The sequence below is a fragment of the Mya arenaria genome, chromosome 4 (assembly GCF_026914265.1).
Source record: "Mya arenaria isolate MELC-2E11 chromosome 4, ASM2691426v1".
Taxonomy (NCBI): Eukaryota; Metazoa; Mollusca; class Bivalvia; order Myida; family Myidae; genus Mya; species Mya arenaria.
This window is the reverse complement of record NC_069125.1, coordinates 1,078,603-1,094,045: the sequence shown is the minus strand read 5'-3', so window position 1 is coordinate 1,094,045 and position 15,443 is coordinate 1,078,603.

Below are 15,443 nucleotides of genomic sequence, written 5' to 3'. Positions count from 1 at the left end.
AACAACCTTTGCGAACGCTTCATCACACTTAAACAACACCCTTTGCGAACGCTTCATCACACTTAAACAGCACCCTTTGCGAAAGCTTAATAACACTAAAACAACACCTTTGCGAACGCTTCATAACACTAGAAAAAAACACCCTTTGCGAACGCTTCATAACACTAGAAAACAACACCCTTTGCGAACGCTTCATAACACTAAAAAACAACACCCTTTGCAAACGCTTCATAACACTAGAAAACAACACCCTTTGCGAACGCTACATAACACTTGAACAACACCCTTTGCGAACGATTCATAACACTTAAACAAAACCTTTTGCGAACGCTTTATAACACTTGAACAATATCCTTTGCGAACGCTTCATTACACTCAAACAAAACCCTTTGCGAACGCTACATAACACTTGAACAACACCCTTTGCGAACGATTCATAACACTTAAACAAAACCTTTTGCGAACGCTTTATAACACTTGAACAATACCCTTTGCGAACGCTTCATTACACTCAAACAAAACCCTTTGCGAACACTACAGAACACTAGAACATTCTTTGCGAACGCTACATAACACTAAACAACATCCTTTGCGAACGCCACATAACGCTTAAACAGAACCCATTGCGAACACTACATAACACTAGAACACCCTTTGTGAACGCAACATAACACTTAAACAGCACCCTTTGCGAACGCCACATAACACTAAAACAACACCCTTTGCGAACGCCACATAACACTAAAACAACACCCTTTGCAAACGCTTTATAACACTAAAACAACACCTTTTGCGAACGCTTTATAACACTTGAACAACACCCTTTGCGAACGCTTCATTACACTCAAACAAAACCCTTTGCGAACACTACATAACACTAGAACACCCTTTGCGAACGCTACATAACACTAAAACAACATCCTTTGCGAACGCCACATAACACTTAAACAGCACCCTTTGCGAACACTACATAACACTAGAACACCCTTTGCAAACGCTACATAACACTTAAACAGCACCCTTTGCGAACGCCACATAACACTAAAACCCCACCCTTTGCGAACGCCACATAACACTAAAACAACACCCTTTGCGAACGCTTCATCACACTTAAACAACAACCTTTGCGAACGCTTCATCACACTTAAACAGCACCCTTTGCGAAAGCTTAATAACACTAAAACAACACCTTTGCAAACGCTTCATAACACAAGAAAACAACACCCTTTGCGAACACTTCATAACATTAAAAAACAACACCCTTTGCAAACGCTTCATAACACTAGAAAACAACACCCTTTGCGAACGCTTCATAACACAAGAAAAAAACACCCTTTGCGAACACTTCATAACACTAAAAAACAACACCCTTTGCAAACGCTTCATAACACTAGAAAACAACACCCTTTGCGAACGCTTCATAACACTTGAACAACACCCTTTGAGAACGATTCATAACACTTGAACAACACCCTTTGAGAACGATTCATAACACAAAAACAAAACCTTTTGCGAACGCTTTATCACACTAAAACAACACCCTTTGCGAACGCTTTATCACACTTGAACAGCACCCTTTGCGAACGCCACATAACACTAAAACAACAACCTTTGCGAACGCTTCATCACACTTAAAGAACACCCTTTGCGAACGCTTCATCACACTTAAACAGCACCCTTCGCGAAAGCTTAATAACACTAAAACAACCCCTTTGCGAACGCTTCATTACACTAGAAAAAAACACCCTTTGCGAACGCTTCATAACACTAGAAAACAACACCCTTTGCGAACGCTTCATAACACTAAAAAACAACACCCTTTGCAAACGCTTCATAACACTAGAAAACAACACCCTTTGCGAACGCTACATAACACTTGAACAACACCCTTTGCGAACACTACATAACACTAGAACACCCTTTGCGAACGCTACATAACACTAAAACAACATCCTTTGCGAATGCTTTATAACACTCAAACAACACCGTTTGCGAACGCCACATAACACTTAAACAGCACCCTTTGCGAACGCTTTATAACACTTAAACAACACCATTTGCGAACGCTACATAACACTTAAACAACACCCTTTACGAACGCTATATAACATTTGAACAACACCCTTTGCGAACGCCACATAACACTTAAACAGCACCCTTTGCGAACGCTTTATAACACTTAAACAACACCATTTGCGAACGTTACATTACACTCAAACAACACCCTTTGTGAACGCTTCATAACACTTAAACAGCACCCTTGGGAACGCTTTATAACACTAAAACAGCACTCTTTGCGAACGCTTCATAACACTTAAACAACACCCTTTGGGAACGCTTTATTACAACACCCTTTGCGAACGCTTCATAACATTTAAACAGCACTCTTTGCGAACGCTTCATAACACTTAAACAGCACCCTTTGCGAACGCTTCATCACATTTAAACAACACCCTTTGCGAACGCTTTATAACACTAAAAACACCCTTTGCGATAGCTTCATAACACTAATACAATACCCTTTGCGAAAGCTTCACAACACTAAAACAACACCATTTGCAAACGCTTCATAACTATTAAACAACACCCTTTGCGAACGCTTCATAATATTTAAAACAACACCCTATGCGAACGCTTCATCACACTAAAACAAACCCCTTTGCGAACGCTTTATAACACTAAAACAACATCCTTTGCGAACGCTTCATAACACTAAAACACCCTCTGCGAACGCTTCATAACACTAAAACACCCTTTGCGAACGCTTCATCACACTTAAACAACAACCTTTGCGAACGCTTCATCACACTTAAACAGCACCCTTTGCGAAAGCTTAATAACACTAAAACAACACCTTTGCAAACGCTTCATAACACAAGAAAACAACACCCTTTGCGAACACTTCATAACATTAAAAAACAACACAATTTGCAAACGCTTCATAACACTAGAAAACAACACCCTTTGCGAACGCTTCATAACACAAGAAAAAAAACACCCTTTGCGAACACTTCATAACACTAAAAAACAACACCCTTTGCAAACGCTTCATAACACTAGAAAACAACACCCTTTGCGAACGCTTCATAACACTTGAACAACACCCTTTGAGAACGATTCATAACACTTGAACAACACCCTTTGAGAACGATTCATAACACTTAAACAAAACCTTTTGCGAACGCTTTATCACACTAAAACAACACCCTTTGCGAACGCTTTATCACACTTGAACAGCACCCTTTGCGAACGCCACATAACACTAAAACAACAACCTTTGCGAACGCTTCATCACACTTAAAGAACACCCTTTGCGAACGCTTCATCACACTTAAACAGCACCCTTCGCGAAAGCTTAATAACACTAAAACAACCCCTTTGCGAACGCTTCATTACACTAGAAAAAAACACCCTTTGCGAACGCTTCATAACACTAGAAAACAACACCCTTTGCGAACGCTTCATAACACTAAAAAACAACACCCTTTGCAAACGCTTCATAACACTAGAAAACAACACCCTTTGCGAACGCTACATAACACTTGAACAACACCCTTTGCGAACACTACATAACACTAGAACACCCTTTGCGAACGCTACATAACACTAAAACAACATCCTTTGCGAATGCTTTATAACACTCAAACAACACCGTTTGCGAACGCCACATAACACTTAAACAGCACCCTTTGCGAACGCTTTATAACACTTAAACAACACCATTTGCGAACGCTACATAACACTTAAACAACACCCTTTACGAACGCTATATAACATTTGAACAACACCCTTTGCGAACGCCACATAACACTTAAACAGCACCCTTTGCGAACGCTTTATAACACTTAAACAACACCATTTGCGAACGCTACATTACACTCAAACAACACCCTTTGTGAACGCTTCATAACACTTAAACAGCACCCTTGGGAACGCTTTATAACACTAAAACAGCACTCTTTGCGAACGCTTCATAACACTTAAACAACACCCTTTGGGAACGCTTTATTACAACACCCTTTGCGAACGCTTCATAACATCTAAACAGCACTCTTTGCGAACGCTTCATAACACTTAAACAGCACCCTTTGCGAACGCTTCATCACATTTAAACAACACCCTTTGCGAACGCTTTATAACACTAAAAACACCCTTTGTGATAGCTTCATAACACTAATACAATACCCTTTGCGAAAGCTTCACAACACTAAAACAACACCATTTGCAAACGCTTCATAACTATTAAACAGCACCCTTTGCGAACGCTTCATAATATTTAAAACAACACCCTATGCGAACGCTTCATCACACTAAAACAAACCCCTTTGCGAACGCTTTATAACACTAAAACAACATCCTTTGCGAACGCTTCATAACACTAAAACACCCTCTGCGAACGCTTCATAACACTAAAACACCCTTTGCGAACGCTTCATAACACTTAAACAACTCCCTTTGCGAATGCTTCATAACACTTAAACTACACCCTTTGCGAACGCTTCATAACACTTAAACAACTCCCTTTGCGAACGCTTCATAGCACTAAAACACCTTTTGTGAACGCAACATAACACTTAAACAGCACCCTTTGCGAACGCTTCATCACACTAAAACAACACCCTTTGCGAACACTTCATAACACTTAAACAACACCTTTTGCGAACGCTTCATAACACTTAAACAGCACCATTTGAGAGCGCTTCATCACACTAACACAACACTCTTTATGAACGCTTCATTACACTTAAACAATACCTTTTACGAACGCTTCATAACACTTTAACATTACCTTTTGCGAACGCTTCATTACACTTAAACAACTCCCTTTAAGAATGCTTCATTACAATAACACAACACTCTGTAAGAACGCTTCATAACACTAAGACAACACCCTTTGAGAACGCTTCATTACACTAACTCAACACTCTTTAAGAACGCTTCATTACACTTAAACAATACCTTTTGCGAACGCTTCATAACACTTAAACAACACCTTTTGCGAACGCTTCATAACACTTAAACAACTCCCTTTGAGAACTCTTCATAACACTAACACAACACTCTTTAAGAACGCTTCATAACACTAAGACAACACCCTTTGAGAACGCTTCATTACACTTACACAACACTCTTTAAGAACGCTTCATAACACTAAGACAACACCCTTTGAGAACTCTTCATTACACTAACACATCACTCTTTAAGAACGCTTCATAACACTAAGACAACACCCTTTGAGAACTCTTCATTACACTAACACAACACTCTGTAAGAACGCTTCATAACACTTAGACAACACCCTTTGAGAACGCTTCATTACACTTACACAACACTCTTTAAGAACGCTTCATAACACTTAAACAATACCTTTCGCGAACGCTTCATAACACTTAAACAACACCTTTTGCGAACGCTTCATAACACTTAAACAACTCCCTTTGAGAACTCTTCATTACACTAACACAACACTCTTTAAGAACGCTTCATAACACTTAAACAATACCCTTTGCGAACGCTTCATAACACATAAACAACACCTTTTGCGAACGCTTCATTACACTTAAACAATACCCTTTGAAAACGCTTTATAACGCTTAAATAACAACCACTGAAATCTAACAATTATGGAAAGCCTTACTATACTTCAAACGTTATTTCAAGGCGAATTAGTATTTGGATGTCCCGTTTGTAACTTCGGGTAGTATACTTGAAATTGACACTTTTTGTGACCTTAAAAATAAAATTAAAATTCTATAAAAAAAACTTTAAATCAGTACAGTTTTTACAACGTAGGTATAAATGAATACATGAATTTATTGTTTAGTTTGTAGTTAGTTTTAGTATGAGAACAACAGCTGTTGCACAATAATTACCAACGTAAATTAGACAACATAGTATTTATACTGCTTAAGCAAGCAGTGAATGAACAAAAATCATGACAACAAAAAACAAGAAAACGTGATGTTATAAACGAATATAAGGAAGTTTGACATTTAAATCCGCTGTTTTCTGCACAAATGACATTTTGATTTCAAACGGTACCATCTTTAGAAGAGATAAATCGTATAAAACAGAATCGTGTACAAAATATAATGGAAACGTGAAAGACATTGTTTACCATTACGTTCAGCTAAATGCTTAATAGCGAGATCGCAAAGTACAGTTTTGACTTATTTTAGCTGCAAACAAGTTATAAAGATTAACCGAATTATGTCGGACTTTTTAAAAACTGCATACAATGTATTTCGTTTCAGTTCAATTTGCTCCTGTTTGCATGCCATGTGATTGTATAGTTTTCATACGAGCCGGTGTTTCCAGATCTGCTAAACAACACAATAGCCACATTTCGTGTTATAAATAATTAGAAATGATTTGTTTAATTCATAAGTTCATAACTGCTCGAATTTTTTGTCAATGTTAGTGCTTCCAATTATTAAACGCTGTTTTGAATGATAAAATGAAAACTAGCACATTCAACCATTCAAAGGTTAACCCGGTTTAGGAACAAGGTAAGGGCGCAAACGACACTGAGCTAGAGACATAACCATATACACACGACCAACAGACACACACACGCATCACAACAGCTTTTCTAATAAATGATGGTAGTATCGCCTTGGAACGGTCAGTGATACTGGAACATGTGTCAAATCATTACGGTCTTTCACAAACGTCCACGACGTCCTTCACAGCAAATAAACAGATGTGCCTGTTAATTGCGATGCGGGTTGTATTAAAATGAAGTGTGAGTAGTTCCAGAGTTCGCCTGAGTCCCAGCTACATCCTAAATCATCGTTAACGATTTTTGCTCCTATCCAGTAACATTGCCCCCATGCCCTCTTGTTAAATTCTTTTGAGACAAAATCATCTCTAGAAAATACATAACAATAAGCCCGAAAGGGAGTCCATGTTCACTCTGATGGAAATGATATATTGCCAAGCCTGGTGTTGCTGACCACCTTCCAGCGCCCTTCTCGTTCGGAACAAACAAACCAGACGATCACTGTAATAGCGTATGGTCGCATCACACTGAGTAGAATTTGTAAAGGCTTAAGCAGCTTACAATTGAACGTGCTGGTACAGTTGTTATGTCCATTTCCGACAACACCGATGATTCTTTGAGTTTCTTGTATTTGGTGAAAGGAAGGCATGTTGCAGTTTCCATACAATATTATGCAAATATTGCACTGAGCCAGGCAAAATTCAATGTACTATAAAACCAACGTCTCTCCTCGTGAGTGTTACAAGGGTTAATGCTGACTTCAGTTGTTATGTAATCCGCCGATAATATTCGCACGAAATATTTATGGAAATTGTTTTTCATTAAGTGCTAAGATATATTCCTCGCTGGTGACATTCTATATTTTCTCAAAATGTCAATTTATGCTAATGAATTGCGAGTATAGTCCTTGCGGGCTGATGCAATCACTTGAGATGAGGGTGAATATGGTTGTGAATGGGTGATTTGTTAAGCACGTTCAAATGATTAAGTAATCAGTTTCTAGAATGTAAAATTGGGCTTGTGTTTCTTTTGTCCAGGGTTAGCAATGTAGATTGTTATACAATTACTTTCAAATTCAAAAAAATAATATTCCAACATGTTGGCAAATATGGGAACAAATTGTGTTTATTTCAAATGTACTACAAGTTTTGCATTGTTTACGAAATTTGTTTAAAAATATCGTGCATTTCAAATATTTCTATCTTTAGTTTATTTACAATAGCAGGTGTTGATTTAGTTTGTACATGTGCAATAGAGTGTGTTTGTTATTACAAATAATTCAGTGTTCCGTTTCAAAATAGATTAATAATTTTCGAGGGGAAATATTGATTTTCGACGTAACATTTATGACGTAATTTATCACCTGGTATACACACACTGTCATTTTCGGAGTTAATGTATATACTTAACGAAAGAAAAACAATTTTAAGCATGGTACAAACGGTTAAAATGATGAATGTTTGAATAAACGCTGAATATATTTTAGTTAATTAGATTATTGTCTAATCCATGCCCTGTAACATTAACAATTGATCAAATTGTAGAACTTAAGTCTCATCCGTCTTTCAATTCTTTAAAAAGTACCGGATTCATCCGCTTTCTAAAGTCCAATATTTGTATATATGAACCCGTAATGCCAGTATCAGTTACTTGAATATTTTGTGCGCTTGCTTTCTCAGAACTTGTACCATATTTACTATGGTTATACTTTGAATTTTGTTTCAGAAATTTGCGTACAGTAATTATAAATATGTATATGAAAACTACAGAATCAAGGTAGGTAGCCAAACGTTTTAAGAAAAACAACGTTTAATGGTTCACGGTAAACGTCAAAGACATAGAACTTCATCTTCAACCATTACCCCAACATAGGCATTATACTGATATACCTCTATAGTTCAACAGGGTAATTCAATTTTACTATTAGTGACGATTTGACAAGCATTTCATTTATTTTCATTTACAATTTATAATTAGAAATAAATGAAATTTAATAAAGCATCGTACAACACAACATGTGTCTTGAATAACTAAATTATAGAAAAAAAGTCATTGAAGTGAAATTGAAGTATCTATTATAGCTTATGTTTAAAATGACACTCTTATTCAAAATCAATACATACACATGTATAACAAACATCAATTTTGACTGATGATCCTTTAACTACTTTCTAAATAATGCATTTATGGAAAATATTAATTACTGATAACAAGATTGTAACTGTGTATTTAATAGAAGAAAGCGCAAAAATATTAAATGATTGGTGAATGCTAAAAGATTTACTGTGGTGTACTATTGTCTCATAAGGTAGAAATACCGTGTTTTATGCTCATTTCTTTCAAATTAAACTCGGTATCCTTTATAAGAACCATTGTTTTCGACATTTATTAATCCTGTTTGGCATATTAAAACAAAATTATTAATTGTAGTAAATCTTATTTGGGAGTAAGAGTGCATCTTTAACATATTGTCAATATGGTGACGAATTGAATTGTTGTGTTCGTTCAATTTGTTATACCTGATCTAAAACTGACCTATATTTTGAACGTTAAAACTCGGGTAAATATTTCAGTATAAGTAAACGGTGAGAGCACAGTTCATCTCATAAATCGACTAAGTCAAAAACACTTATAACCGAAATGAAGTACACAAATACATAGCTCTGATTGTAAGCTGATCTGGGTTTTGAAGAACAATAGTTGAGGTATGGTCGTAAATTGGTTTCATTGTCGTCGTCAGTGTTGTAGTGCAAAGCTTTAACAAGGTCCATAAGTCGTGCAATGTTCAATATTTATGCGAAAAACTAGGGTTAGGGTTAAGGTTAGATGGATGGATGGATGGATGGATGGATGGATAAATGGATGGATGATCAATAGATGGATAGATCGATGGATGGATATGTAGATCAGTACCAATCAGTGGGTATCATCATCATCATACAGCAGTATATTATTTGTGTAACAATTTAAACATGACAGACAGTCACTAATAAATTGGTACGATATCAGTAAACCTCTTATTGTCATTGATGTCAAGCAGTGGTGCTAAAGGTGCACCCATGAGTTTCATAGTAAACATTGATTCGTCTAATCGAATAGTTTCTGATAGAAACGCAATGCCGAAGCACGAAATAGCAGACACATATTAATTCCGCAATGTAGATGTTGCTGCACATTCATTGATAAGGTGATCATTTTTTCCGTGATTTGGACATGGAAGTTTTGACAAAGTGTTATAATCTAGTAAATCTAGTCGGCAGCTGAGAAACCATTGTTTTGCAACCTCGTACATAATGATTCTCTGAGAAGCACGACCACACGTCATGTTCACAAAATTCTTAAACGACCAAGGGTCAGAGTCTGTCATAATTCTGTTTCTCAACATTTCAATCTCGTGTGCATATACTAATTGCTTGACAGATCTTTTCCATACATATTATGCAACAGTCAGTTGTAACTATGCCCCCCCCCCCCAGGTCCGGCGGTATACCGGGGATAGCCGGGGAAATGGGCCATGTTTTTACCTTCCAGGTGGCCCCGCAGTGCTGGGTGAATGCGATGGTTTTGTCTTGGTGCCAAAAATAGCGGGGAATGGGCCTTACCTAGGGTCCCTGCGGAGCGGGGGCATTTGGCGGGGATTTTACAATCAATTTGTCCCCGCATCACGGGGATTTTGCCTGGGCTTGGCTGGACCGAAAGTCAAAGTCCCCGCTATTCCCCGGACCTGGGGGTGGGGCGTGGTTACATTTGATTGGTGCATTAACTCGGCAATATAGTCAGGTCGACTACAACATTGTGTATAACAGAATGAAGATCATATTTACAGAGTGTGTTACAAATATCTGGAATAAAACCGCACTTTATGGTTGTGTTGCAAGATTTGAATGACAGGTATCTACGTATAAAAATATTTCGACAAGTACTTTTACAAACAAGGCTCAATATCCTGTGTAAAAACACTAGTTTCCTAACAATCATATCGCAGCTAAGCTTTTGCAGTCCAACAATTGCTTCACACATATCATATCTTGTCGAAATATTAGTGGCCATCAGTCGTGCAAAGTTCAAGTCATGCCATCAACCAAGGCGCAAAATGCTGGCATATATATATGTAGGGTTATGCACATTTATCAGCTTAAACATGACATAAATAATAAATATGATGCAATTTCAACGTAATTTTCTCTTACAAACGCGTTTTATTCAAATCAATTTGACTACTAATTAATAAATCATTTAACCAAACCTCAATGTTTGTGTTCATGTATGTAATAAAAGGTTTTATTCTTTATAACGCCTACAGCTAAAGGGGAAATTTTGACTAAGAAAACGTTCTAAATCAAGAGTTCATGTAAGGTGGTGGACTCCTTTTTGGCGTTTTCTGTCTTGCTTGGGCATGCTCATCAATAACTTGTTTCAATAGTCGTTCTTAAGCCCAATATATATCACCCATGTCCTTAAACGGGGAAACCATTCCTCTCCATTTTCAAACGAGAAAATTCAGCTAATATGACAGCTGTGGGGTCCGACATTATTTTGCGTTTATTATTTGAATCTTGTAAAAAGATATACTAGCTCGTATCGACAAATCTAGGCTTGTTTTGAGGAAATGCTGTATATGCCGATTTTGGGACCATCTGGCGTCTAGTCCCTTTAACTTAATACGGAAATGTAGGTTTGCTTAGAATGTTCAGTGCATTTGGCTTTATTCATTGATCTGTGCATTGTCATTATCATGGATGGATGTCAAAACCAGCGAGGTCAACCAGAGCGACACGAGCGAGTAACAAATCATTCATCAATATGTTTCACATTTTCACCCAAATGCATGAACTTAATGCTGTTCTTTCGTAAAAAAAATAAACAGTGGGCCGATGGCGTAATAATTTGTTAACGTCGTTATCTACATCGATGTTAACATTTAAAGGTTTACTACACTGAAAGTTTCAGGGAAGCACTTCTCTGCAGGTCTCTAAACCTATTTGTCAAACCTTTTTCAACTGTTCTAAATTGATTTAAAGATATGAAGACATCATGTATATGTGTACTTTATTACAAATGCCAAACAGGTTGAAGATACTCATTTGTTCTATAGTTCGTTAATTATTGATGAAAACGAAAACGTTAATGCTGATTGATTGTGTCAGATATCAACTATATAAGATATATGACGAGTCATTAATCATAGTGGCTCATTAAAAACGCATAATAAAATTAATTCAATAGTCAAGATAATGAGATCAAATTGCTTTTTAATGTCCTAGTAAGTTTGAAATATAAGACAATCTATTTTAATAAATATGAAATACGAAACAAATAATGGTCTGCGAAGAAAAATTACGAGAACACTTTAAAAATTGAAACAAAAAATATTACAACACTGTATCATTGAGGCTACCAAATATTTACAGGAATCGCATCACACCTTCCAGGCAAACTTAAGCTACAAACATATTTAACTCAACTCATCTCATTACATAATGTAACATCATTAATTACAAAACAGTGGCTCCATTGCTGAATACAATTTTGGTATACAAATTTTGATCTCAATATTCAAACTTTAACAAATTAAAAAAGTTAAGAATTACCACTTGTCTGAATACAAAACTTACTGATACTGAAGGAATCTGTAAAAGGCATAAAAGTCAGAACGACAAGTTACCTAAATATAGAAATCTTATATGTATATAAGGATAATTTTAATTACATTCTCTATACAGAATCTATAGCTCAATATTGTTGCTGTACCTGCTAGTTACGAGCTGGTAAAAGGTGCGGTAACGAGGCCTGTGTTGATCCTCATATTAAAGGCATAAACACAGCGCGACTCGCGTTTAGTGGAATGGAATATTACGAAAATAGATTACGAACCTAAGATACAAATCTCATGCAGATGATTCCTGAGGGGTACGAATTGGCTAAAACCGTTTTTATGGTACTTGACTCGTGGATATTCTTTATGGTAATAAGCGAAAACTCGTAGTTTCACGCTTCAACGGTTTTACTTCAGGTCGCGTTGGTAGCCAATTGTTCCAAACGCTTTAATGTAGATCGATAGAAGTATATTTTTTTATTCTCTTCAACGGGCCCCATCAAACGGAACATGTACCTACCGAGTCCGTAGGAACGAGCTGAGGAAATAATGAAGTCACATATGATCGGATCTTAAATTTTCAGCATCACCCAAAAATATCAAATGCTTTAAAATTGATAAAATGTTGTCAGTGAATTAACACATCATTTTGAGTATTAAATAAAGACGATACAAAAACAACTCACGCTTTAACAAGGGGGAGGGCGTAATTTCGTTTCATGCAAACATTAAGTGAGAAAAATGTTTCATGGCAAACAAAATGGCGGATTTAGAATGAAATGTACCGATTCAGGTACCAACTTCTACCTGATAAGTGGACTTTTTTTCAAATAAATATAATGAAAATAAATAAAATATGTAATTATTAAGAGTTTGTCACACTCATACGGTGTGACACTTTGCGATTTCAAATGAAACATCTGTTGGTGAAGAAACTTAACTAAAATAGATGCGCTTTATAGAGTCTTATTATTTAGTTTGTAACCAAGCGTTTTGGCTGTTGCATAATAAAGTACTGATATTTAGAAAAGACGCACTTTATAGTCAGTTTGTGACTTAACGTTTAAGTGGAAGCATCTACAATTCTCATTGGTTGGTTTCAAAACATGTTCGAACTCACAGCTGTTGATTTGTTTCCGACTAACACCACCTCGACGCCGCTCCATTAGGTTCAGGACTCCGACGAGCTAAGTTTAACTTTTTTTATCATTTTATTCTGACGAATGCGTTGTTAAAGAGTCTTGTCTATCTGATGTCACCAATGCGTTCTTTCACAATGACTCGAAAAACAACACACGTTGAGCAATACATAAAATTACTTGTGAAACACGTAAGGTAGAACTCGTTTCCGCCTAAAGCATCCATTATGATCGAAGTTTTTTTCGAAAATTCCGACCGAATTTTTTTTTATTCTCAGTGGGTTGTGATGTTTTACGTCTGCGAATGTGCAGAGTTAGAGGTAAAGAGGGACTATTACTACAATCCCAATGATTATTATTTGAATTTTAAGTTGAACTAATTAAATATGTATTGCTTCCTGGGGAAGGTTTATATACTACAGTTATCGTACATATTTTGAATTTTATGGAATAAACACAAGTGACTAAGCGAGCACCGTAATATGCTTAATAGAATTCAAAATATGAACTATAATATTTTTACAGTTTGACTTTTTTCGTCACGCACGTAATTAAATCACAAACTCACTCAATTTGATCATGTTGAAAGCATTTAGGAAAAGCAAGTATTTTTTATCTATATCAAGATATTTGGTTACTTTAGGAGAAATGGGTTTTAAATTTCAAACGTAAAACAGCGATTTCATTGTCGAACAAAGAAGGGCAAATTGTGAAATAATTTTATAGGCTCCGTCCTTCCGTATGTCCGTTGACAACGTGTCTGAACTTTCATCTTCTATATCGAATAACGACTAAACTTGACATAACAAGGCCATTCCATTTTTAGCTCTTAAGTGCTTAAGGTGAGCTATTGTGATCGGTCTTTGTCCGTCGTCCGTTCGTCAGTCAGTCCGTCCGTCCGTCCTTCCGTCAACAATTGCTTAAAAAACATCTCCTTTGAAACTGCCTGGCCAAATTCAATGAAACTTGAACAACAACAACATCAACAAAATGGCAACTTTCTGTTTTGCTTAAAAAACCACATCTCCTCTAACACTATCAGTCCAAATTCAATTAAACTTTGCAAGAGCTTCCTTGGGTGACCCTCTACAAAAATACAATAAGGGGTCACAATTGATCAACAACAGCAAAATAGCCAACTTCCTGTTTTGCTTTAAAAAAATATCTTTTCTAAAACAACCAGTCCAAATTCAATGAAACTTTACAGGAAGGTTCCTTGGGTGACCCTCTGTAAAAATACAATAAGGGGTCACGATTGATCAACAACAACAACAACAAAAAATGGCCGACTTACTGTTTTGCTTTAAAAAAAAATCTCCTCTCAAACTATCAGGCCAAATCTTTACAAAAAGCTTCCTTGGGTGACCCTCTACAAAAATACAACGAGTCACGATTGATGAACAACAACAACAACATCAACGAAATGGCTGACTTCCTGTTTCGCTTTAAAAAAACATCTCCTCTAAAACTACCACTCCAAATTCAATGAAACTTTACAGGAAGCTTCCTTGGGTGACCCTCTACAAAAATACAACAAGTGATCAGGATTGATAAACAACAACAACATAAAGCAATCTCCTGTTCTGCTTTAAAAAACTCATCTCCTCTCAAACAACCAGTCCAAATTCAATGAAACTTTTCAGGAAGCATGCTTGGGTGACCCTCTACATAAATACAATAAGGGATCACGATTGATAAACAACAACAACAACAACAACAACAAAAAGCCAACTTCCTGTTTTGCTTTAAAAAAGCATCTCCTGTTGAACAACCAGTCCAAATTCAATGAAACTTTACAGGAAGCTTCCTTGGGTAACCTTCTTCAAAAACACAACAAGGGGTCGCGATTGATAGACAACAACAACAATCTGGCCAACTTCCTGTTTTGCTTTAAAAAACATCTCCTATGAAACTGCCAGGCCAAATTCACTGAAACTTTACAGGAAGCTTCATTGCATGATCCTCTACAAAATACAACATGGCATTAATATTGATTATCAACAACAACAACAACAAAATGGCCGACTAACTGTTTTGTTTTAAAAAAATCTCTGAAATTGCCAAATTTAATGAAACTTTACTGGTAGCTTCATTGCATGGCCCTTTACAAATTTAAAACAAGGCATCGTCATCAGAAAAGATATGTTCAAACTGCAACATTTTTATTAATGCTTTATCACAGAGTTTTGCCCTTTGCTTAGGTGAG